Raw genomic sequence first — 9,246 nt, forward strand, 5'->3', positions numbered from 1 at the left:
ATCCGTCACATGTAAAAGGCAAGAGTCAGGAAGTAAAACACGTTGAGACTGAAGATTTCTGTGACTTCATGTTGGACATTCTCAACTATTTTATTCTATTCAAGGAAGAATCTTAAGCAACGCCCTCTTAATTAGTTTGGTATGGGGCTCAATCACACCAAATTTCCTGACATTTTCAGTGAATTTCGGTCATAAAAAAGGCCAAATGAAGAGATTTCCCCAAATCTTTTAGCTCCCCGACCCATAAAATGATCGTGACCTCCTCTTTTTCCAATTTAAACTACTGTAACCCAAATAAACACGGGCATAATGACAATATAAACAGTCTTAACCTCCATAATATTATTATTTTTTTAACAATTTACGAGTACTCTGCTCATCCTTTGTAATAATTAAGTTGAAAATATACCATTTAAAAATGTAAATTGACATGAGGAGATTATTTAAGGACCCCCTCTTGGTGATTTATGACCCGACTTTTGTAATCAATGTCACAGTTGTTTTTTAATTCCTGTTTTTGAGCCATTTTACGCAATATATTTGCATTTTATGACCAGCAAACCACCTTACGCGCTGTTTAACTGAGTAAAATGAGCCGCTGAAAGCTTAAAATTCAATGCCAGAGGAGAAGCACGAGATCATGTTGATCAGACCCGATTGGTTTAAATGGTTTAATAGTGAGCCACAAGTTATCCATAATAGATCACTACATAGCCTGCAGTCATTTAATCTGGCCTATTACTGCCGTGTAATCCCCTCGCAGGCTTTAAGACAACTTTAAGGAGGTTATGTCAGAATGGAGAGCAGGTTGGACTAAAGTGCGTTTAGAAAAAGGCCTGAATTCCACTTTCCTGCTCTGTTTTCTAATACGTTTCTAATCAGTCTGCAGTCAGAGGCTAAAGAGGGGGGAAAAATCACAATGCTGTCTGCTTCCAGTCCGTGCGCACATGTGTTGTTTATGAGTCTGTTTTTTTTTTTTTTTTTTTTTTTGGGGGGGGGGGTTAATCAGACACCGGCCTCATATGGCCACCAGCGTCCGTTAACTCGGTGCTGCAGCCTCTCTGTGTCAGCCTGCACCTTTTTTAATACCCAGAATAACGACTGACACATGAGACTGCAACCAAAACAAACGGCCCGGAACATGTTTGTCCTCAGCAGCAAAAAAAAAAAAAGTAATTAAGAAGAAGAAGAAGAAGAAAAAAAAAAACTCGTGTGTCTGACCTACATAAAGGATGCGCCTCGGAAGGAAGCACAGGTTAATATGCTAATATGGATCTGCTAATTGAAGGGGATTTACTTTTGCGGGGGAGTGGGTGGGGAGGAGGGGGGCGTCACTGGCTTGTTTAAGTCTTCAAGATTTACAGCAAATTAATTTCTGTGCGCGCCACGCAGTGCGTGAGGTAAGGCAGGAAACAGGTGGTCGCTGTTAAACACAGCACTGGAAAAAAAGCAAGAAATATGAATAATACTAAAAAAAATAAAAGAAAATAGAAAAGTTGGGACATTGAGTAAACTGTCAATAAAAACAGAATGCAATGATTTGCAATTCTCATATTTGTTTTCTCAATGAAGCATATGTTGAAACTATAAAATTAGGATTAAAATTAGGATTAGGAGAAAACCTTAAATTTTATGACAATAACACTTTCAAAATAAGGGACAGGGTCATGGTTACCACTGTGAAGCACTCGTTTCCTTTTAACAGCAGTCCCAGGACTGTTGAAAGGATATAATCTAAATTCAGGCAAGAATGGAGCAAAAATCCTCTTTAAAAACTGCAGCAACTAGAGGAACGGTCCCTTAAACTGCTGGGTTATTCTGAGAGCTCGATTCCTGGATTAAAGCTGTTGGGTTGGTTTGACTAAATATTGGGTCAGAAAGTTTGATCCAGTGGTCGAGTCGGAGATGAGATCATTATTTTGATCCAAAAGTTGACCAAATCAGACCAGACTGGATTACTGCTTTAGGGTTCAAGCAAAGCTAAGATAGCAAACAAATAACTTGTAAGATGTTTAACTTGGTTTGCTTTGTCTGTTTTTAACTAGCACTCCGTCAAATCTGGACTGTGGTTTGGCCCAGCATACTGGGTTAAGATTTCTACCCAAAATAACGAGTTAAAATGACTAATTTGTTGATTTAGAGCTCCTATGAGTTGAGTTAAAAAGATAATTACAACTTGGGTTGGTCGAACCAACAAATGTCACTCAGTGTCTTTTCCTAGTGAGTTATTGACAAAGATATCCAGTTTTAACATCTTACTTTTACTTATTACATCTCAAAGCAGAGGTGAAATCATGTTGGGTGTTTGATTTGGTCAACTTCTGGATTAAAATGGCCGACTGTGAAAATGAAACAACTCATTTCTGACCCAAACCAAACCAATTTATGACCCAACAGCTTTAACTCAACACTTGAATTATCAAAAAAAAAAAAAAAACTCAGCAGTTTTTAGCAGTTAGACAATAAGTTTGGTTTCCTAAAATAACAGTGGTTGGTGTTAGCTAGCTGATGCTAATAACTGTTAGCAGCAGATAACTAGGGGTTAACCCAAACTGGAATTATCTAATAATCCTAGTTTTGGTTGTAGAAATCTGAACCCAGTTTGAGTATCAAGCTGAAAACCCAACCCTGCTGAGTTAAAACCAAATTTTACCCAACGCCGGGTTTGAACCCAGCAGTTTTTAGTGTGTTGTTAAATGAGCAGGGAATGCCATAAAATTCAGAATTATGGTACAGTTTGTCAGCCTAAACAACTGATGTTTACTTTTGTGAATAAAATTTGAGTTTGTGAGGTTTGTAAATCATTGCATTCTATTTTATTTTACTCAGAATCCCAACTTATTTGTAAATGGGGTTATATGTCTGTGTCAGCTGCTGTAATATATTAATTATCATCCTCCCCCCCTCCCCTCTTTGCCCGCCCACCTCCTCTCTGAGCCGCAGGACTTTTTAGGCAAGAAGCCACGGATTTCTGTCCAGGAACATCCCTCCTTTATGTGTTACCTGCTCCAAGACTTGTCGGTTTGTGTTGCCAATTAGCGACCTTAATTGTTGCTGTAATGAACCCCGAACTCGTTTTAACAGTTCAGTCCAGGTCAGACACGTGTCATCTGCTAAAAAAAAAAAAAAAAAAAAAAAAAAAAAAATAAAATAAAACATTGGCTCCAACCGATCAGCTGATTTTTCCTTTCAATTAACGCTCTTCTGCGGTGAAATGATTAAAAGTGATTTTAATAAACGATTTCAGAACCGAAGCTGTAAAATTGATCTGGAAAACTTAACTCCAGCAGCTGTTGGATTAGCGCGAGCCTGCTGCATGTGCGCGCGTGTGTGCGCGTCGGATCGATCTTCATTAACTTGTCTTTTCAGGAGTTTCTGAGGTGCTCCTGAAGATCACACGAAAAGCTAAAAGTCCTTTTTGATTTCAGCCCCTCTCAATCCAGATGGCGGAAAAGAGCAACATTTACTTGAAGATTTTCATCACCTCTTCCTGTCTCTCTTTGTATTTTTTTCTTTAATTTTATTATTATTTGTTTTTTGGATGCTCCAGTTGATAAAAATCAGACTTTAAAAGAAATAATCATGATTTAGTCAGTTGTTAATTTGAACAGCTGATGCGTTCAGGGTGCCTGTGGGATTTCAGATGTATTTACAGTGTTAAAAGCAGAAAACAAGGTAAAACAGAAGCCTTATTGCTTCAGAAGTGGCTCCAGGCTTTCCTCTGAGTTCAGGCTTCAGGAGTTAAACGGATCTTTAAGAGCTGAATTCATTTTCATTGAATCCTGAAGCTCCAACCGAAATCTGGCCCATAAATTAAATATTGGGGAGTCAGAATAATTGAATTTGTCAGGAGTGTAACTTCTTGCTTATTGTAGATGCAACATTGCTTCCAAATTGATTTCTGATCAGCTCTGGATGTGCGGACAGTTGGAGTGTGTTTTGGTGGGTGGGATTCAACAAACATAAATAAAAACTGCTTTTTTATTACAACAGCTTGTCTGTAGATGTATAAATTCTGACCACAATAATATATATTTATTTTTAAATATACAATCTTTTTCTGAAACCTGAACCCTTTCCTTGCTAATATTTGACAATTATTTCCTCAGATTAATCAAAAAGAGCTTTTTATTTGTTCATTTAATTTGAAAAGTTAAGTCCAAACGATCAAATCTGATAAAATCGATACGACAAAAAACTGTTTTCTGTTCACCTCCTAAAGCAGGTTTTTCACCTTCTGACCTTTAACTTGTTAGAGACTGATTGAAACAGATCCACCAGCATAAAATCAGTGACAGATAAAATCAAATAAAGCAAACAATTTCTGCATTAATTAAGAGAAAAAGTTAGGTCTTTAAAACAACCATTTCCTTTTGGGAAGTTTACCTTTTCCCCAACTCTTTTTGGTTGTAGTATTTATAAAACAGTTATGCATTCCCACATACAATCTTTAGACCAGCGAATATGTTTTTGTCTGGAAAATCTTAACCACACAGAAGAAATAAAAGTTGCTTAAATATTCATAACTCGTCAAAGTTTTATGACAACCATTCAGTGGCCCATTTACCTTCATGTGTCATTATAAAATGTGGTTAACAAAACGACACAATGACTATGAAACAAGCTCTTTGTGCTGAAAATGAAGAAACATCCTTCCTGTTGTGCATTAATGTCTTCCTGTCTTGCTCTTCTTGTCCCCTCCAGCAGAGTGCGCCACTTTGGCAGTGCAGCCCTGAGGGGAGATTACCTGCAGGTCTCTGAGAAGAGCGCGCACACACACACACACACACACACACACACACACGGATTCTCCTACTTTCCAATCCAGTATAAGTGTACACATGCAAGTGGGTTGAAGGGCGATGCAGGTTCAATGACTTTGATCGTGTAATTCCTGCGTAATCTCTGTAATCTTTTAAAGCAGAGCTGCTTGAATATATGTCGTATGTGAGTGTGTGTGTGTGTGTGTGTGTGTGTGAGACGATGTGTGCAGTGTACATTGAATTAGCGGGATGAAGCAGAGGCCGAGACTAGTGCTAAAAGGAAATCTTTAAGAACGAAACGATCCGGCCACCCGCTTTTTTAAAAGGGGGGCTTTTCAATCCAGTCCAGACATGTGAGAACAGATTTAAGGTGTTTATTTATTTATTTTTTGTTCTGGGGTTTGTGAGAAACGACAGGACTGAAGCCATCTCAGCTTCATTTGATGTGTGTCACAGAGAACGGATGTTTTAGGACCTGAAACAGACATTTAAAGTGTTAAGAAGACCATCAAGGACAAACTTCGCATCTCCCCAATGAAGGCCTGCAGGCAGCTGAACTTTTGTATTGTTGCAAAGTTTAAAGCAAGGGTGTGCAATCCATGGTTCAGGGGCCACATGTGGCTCTTTGCTCCCCCTGTAGCTTTGACCAAAAATAACATGGAAACTAACATCATTTTATTAGAAAAGTCTTGTTTTAGCAGCCTAATTTTATGCAAATCTGTGAATAAAAGTTTGGTGATTGAATGAAACTACTAATACAAGGAGCAAAACAGATTGATTGGTTCATGCTAGCAGCTTGTTAGCCTGTTAGCCACTTCATTAACCCAACTTCCAGCCACACAGTGTGGTCATTTTCTGAAATCCACTGGAAAATCAAACATTTTAACGTCTTTCAGGCAAAAATAGCAGTTTTCCTGCACATATCCCAGATTATTATTTTACGTCAAAATAAGACAATGTCATATTTGTTTTTATAGGACAATAAAAACAACAGAAGTTGACCAAAGTACTTTAAATAAAAAGTTAAAACAGCAATAAAATCAATAAAATATAAGAAACAGTCAAAGAACAAGTAGAAGCTAGAATAAAATAGTTCTGAAGTTGCAGCAGCAGCTGCTACAACCAGTTTACCGTTTTAAAATAAGTTTTTTTTTAGTGAGAATGCTCTTCAGTATATTATTTTTCAGTGTACAAGTTCTATGTTTAAGCTGGTGGACCGCTGCTTTGTTGTTTCAAAGTGACATTCATAGACAGAGTTCAAATTTATTATCAGTGGTATAAACCAACAAAAAAATAATCCTTCTTCACAAGAGTCTGGTCTTTCCCTTTGTTGTAAGATGTAACATTATTATTGAGCTTTAATTTCATAATGTATTAAACAACAGCTTTTTAAATGTAGTATTTAACACTTAATGAGTTGTTTTATCTTTTTTTCAAGCTTCAAGAATGTTAATTTTTTTTGTTGTGTGATAAAAAGCAGAATGTGAAGGTTGGAGATTAAACTTATGAGGGTTCCTTTATTTTAATGTATGTATAATAACTCAAACTGAGCACATTTTGTACATGGAATAAATTCATAATAAAGTTTCTTCTTGAAAACCTTTCGGGGTCTTTGTTGTGACCTTTTCTTCACGCAGAGTTAAACACTTCATCAGAACTGTGGTGCTTTTATTTCCTCTTAAAGACTGAAAATAAAGAGATTGACATTATTATCATTTAAACTGATATTTCAGCTTGGGTTTTGAAACTTCTGTGTGGAGCTGAAGAGTAAATTAGTCCTTCAGTAAACTCAGTTTGCACAGATGTCTTTATCCATCATTTCACGTTAATATAGCTTCAAACTTGGCATAAGGAGGAAAAGATTCTTTGTGAAAGAAGAACATTGCTAAGGAATGAAATGCACCTCAAGTCTTGCCTGCAAAAAAACAAACAAACCTAAAAACAGGTTGCACAAACTTTGACACTGAGGCATGCAGGAGCAATGGGTTACAAAGCATCTTTGCTGAAGAGTGCAAAGAATTTTATAGATTTAAGTCCACTGCACCACAAGAGGAGACATAAGAAAGACATTAGAAGAAACTTCTTATATGATTATTAGAAATTAAACACAAATCCGGGAGATGTTTTGAAAAGAACAAGGTGAAATTACAACTTTTCAGTAAAACAACATGAATCAACAGGTAAAATTTGGTCTCAAACTCATTTGCAAAAGCAGATTAGTTAGAAACAAAGTAATGAAGTTCACAAAAAAGAGCATTTTCAAAAGTATTTATAATTTTAGTGTTTATATTCTGTCTTTTGTTCAACAGTCAGAAGTGAGTAGCAACAATTTCAGTGAACATTAATGGAAGGAGCTTAAAGCGAGAGTTTCTTTTATATATCTTTATCATTAAGCTACCAAAGGCAAGCCTCTGAATAATCTGAATAAATAAACAACTCGATATTTGATCGGTGGCTTCTCTATAAAACTTTAGGAGCAAATTATGACCTTTGACTCTGTGAATGTGGGAGCTGCAGGAGAAGTTTTAAACACGGTAAAATTCCTTTTCTCAGAACAAAACCTGGTAACCTTCAAGAGTTTACAGTTTTTGCTTCAAGTTCTGAGTATATGTATTATTATACATTGTATTAATGTCATGAGATAAAACAGCAGATTTGGACAGTCTTTGCACAATAAAGCCAGCATTTGCTTGGAGTAACAAATACTACAAACAAGATGAAAACATTTAACTTCTTTGACAGCTATTCTGATAAATCTTCGTTTTAGCTAAAGGACTAAACTCTGAACTGTGTCTGCATAATTTAGAATCTCATAGAAGTTCTTTTTTTTATTTCTTCTTTTGTGTGCACCTGAAATGATTCAGTCATCCAAAAAAATGAGCAATTATATTTATTATCGCTCTCTTTATGAACCACTGGATGGATTTTATTGAAACTCTAAGAAAGTAATTATTGGATTTTTTTTTTTTTTTTATCGACCCCATTCAAGATGGCCATCACAGCTTACAGCATCCTTTGTAAACACAAAAATGTCTGTAAGTCAGGTAGTTATACAGATATTGAGCTAAAATATGATGTGGTAGTAGCTGAGAATGATTGCAACACCTACAATGAGCCCAGTCGCATCTTGCAAGATCTCACAATGTCACATGAGAGTGTATCTAACATCATTTACAAGGTTTAACCAAAGTGGCTACAAGTCTATCCTTTCTTAGCATAAGATGGTTTTAGCTTAAAACTGTGTCATGAAAGGAATGCTTGGTCTTTAATTAGTCAAGGTTTAGAAATAAGGGAAATCACAATATGGTCAAAGTCTCAGTCAGGATTCAGTAACTGACTGACTTCCTTCACTTGCAATTAGGCAGATTGACAGGAAAGTGTCTGCTTCAGCTAAATCAGTGCATTCAAGAAACTGAGAAAAAAAAATCACTTTTATTCTTGCAAAATAAACAAAGATCAACACTTTGGCTTCCTTTCTTACATGCTACCATTAGCCTTTTTGATTCCCCCCACTTCCAAATCCAGCAGCCTAACAGAGTTCTTTTTTGTGTCTTTTATTGCTTTTTGTTTATCCTCAAACGTAAGAAGGGGAAGATCTGAAACAGAAAAAGGAGCACCGAAGTGAACAGAGAGCAACGGGAGACGCAGCAGAACTTGTAGGCAGAGTTGGTCAATTATAACAGACTCCTCCAGCTTTGAGCCTGTGGTCGGCCACGAGCTCGTACGCCGCTCCCTTAATTCCTGCTCTGCCAGAGAAAACCTGTTTACTGTGCAGCAGCGATGTCAACCACAGCTTACACGCAGGCACCTGAGATCACAGATTTGCTGCTTTACGGCAAGACAAACACCCACATTACACATTCGCACACCACAACACACAAGAAACACACCACAACAACGCAGATGTGAGCATGTAAGAGAGGAGGGGGGATGACTGCTCCTGTATAATTACCTGGGAAGTCTCCTGATGTGGAACCTTTGCTGTTCTCACAATGAACCTATTTACCGTTGCAAACCATCAAACACCTGCCACACACACACACACACACACACACACTTAGAGAAACGTATAGACACACACGCAAACCATTTCAAACGAATGCAGAGAAATAAACAGAGACGAGAGCACACAACCCCTTCACACCTCTGGGAATTTTACTATTCCGAACTTCTCTGCTCCTCGCATCCCTCTCTCTCTCTTTCTCTCTCTCTCACACACACACACACTCACACACTCTCTTCCTCCCTCTCTTCGTTTCTTCGTCTCTTCCTGTGCTCCTTTGTCTCCCTGATTATGCAGTCGATCCCAGGGTGCTCCACTCACTGAGATCATCCACCTGTCAATCTGAAGCACACACACACTTTTTTTGTGCACACACACTATTCCACCAGTGATATTGATACAGAGGAAATATTAATGACTTCACTCACCTGCAATACACTGCCGTGTCTTGCACTTCCAACACCGGGCCATGCAATTCAT

The 9,246-nt window shown here is 37.5% G+C and overlaps 1 long non-coding RNA gene across 1 annotated transcript in view; it reads left to right on the forward strand.

Annotated features, from left to right (window-relative positions):
* Positions 1–6,364, forward strand: part of LOC119618032 — a 9,302-nt gene extending 2,938 nt beyond the window's left edge. Inside the window, exon 2 of the long non-coding RNA XR_005234550.1 lies at positions 4,705–6,364. This is a non-coding gene — a long non-coding RNA (uncharacterized LOC119618032). The remainder of the gene's footprint in view (positions 1–4,704) is intronic.
* Positions 6,365–9,246: the final 2,882 nt, after the last annotated feature.

Source organism: Kryptolebias marmoratus, linkage group LG19 (assembly GCF_001649575.2).
Source record: "Kryptolebias marmoratus isolate JLee-2015 linkage group LG19, ASM164957v2, whole genome shotgun sequence".
Taxonomy (NCBI): domain Eukaryota; kingdom Metazoa; phylum Chordata; class Actinopteri; order Cyprinodontiformes; family Rivulidae; genus Kryptolebias; species Kryptolebias marmoratus.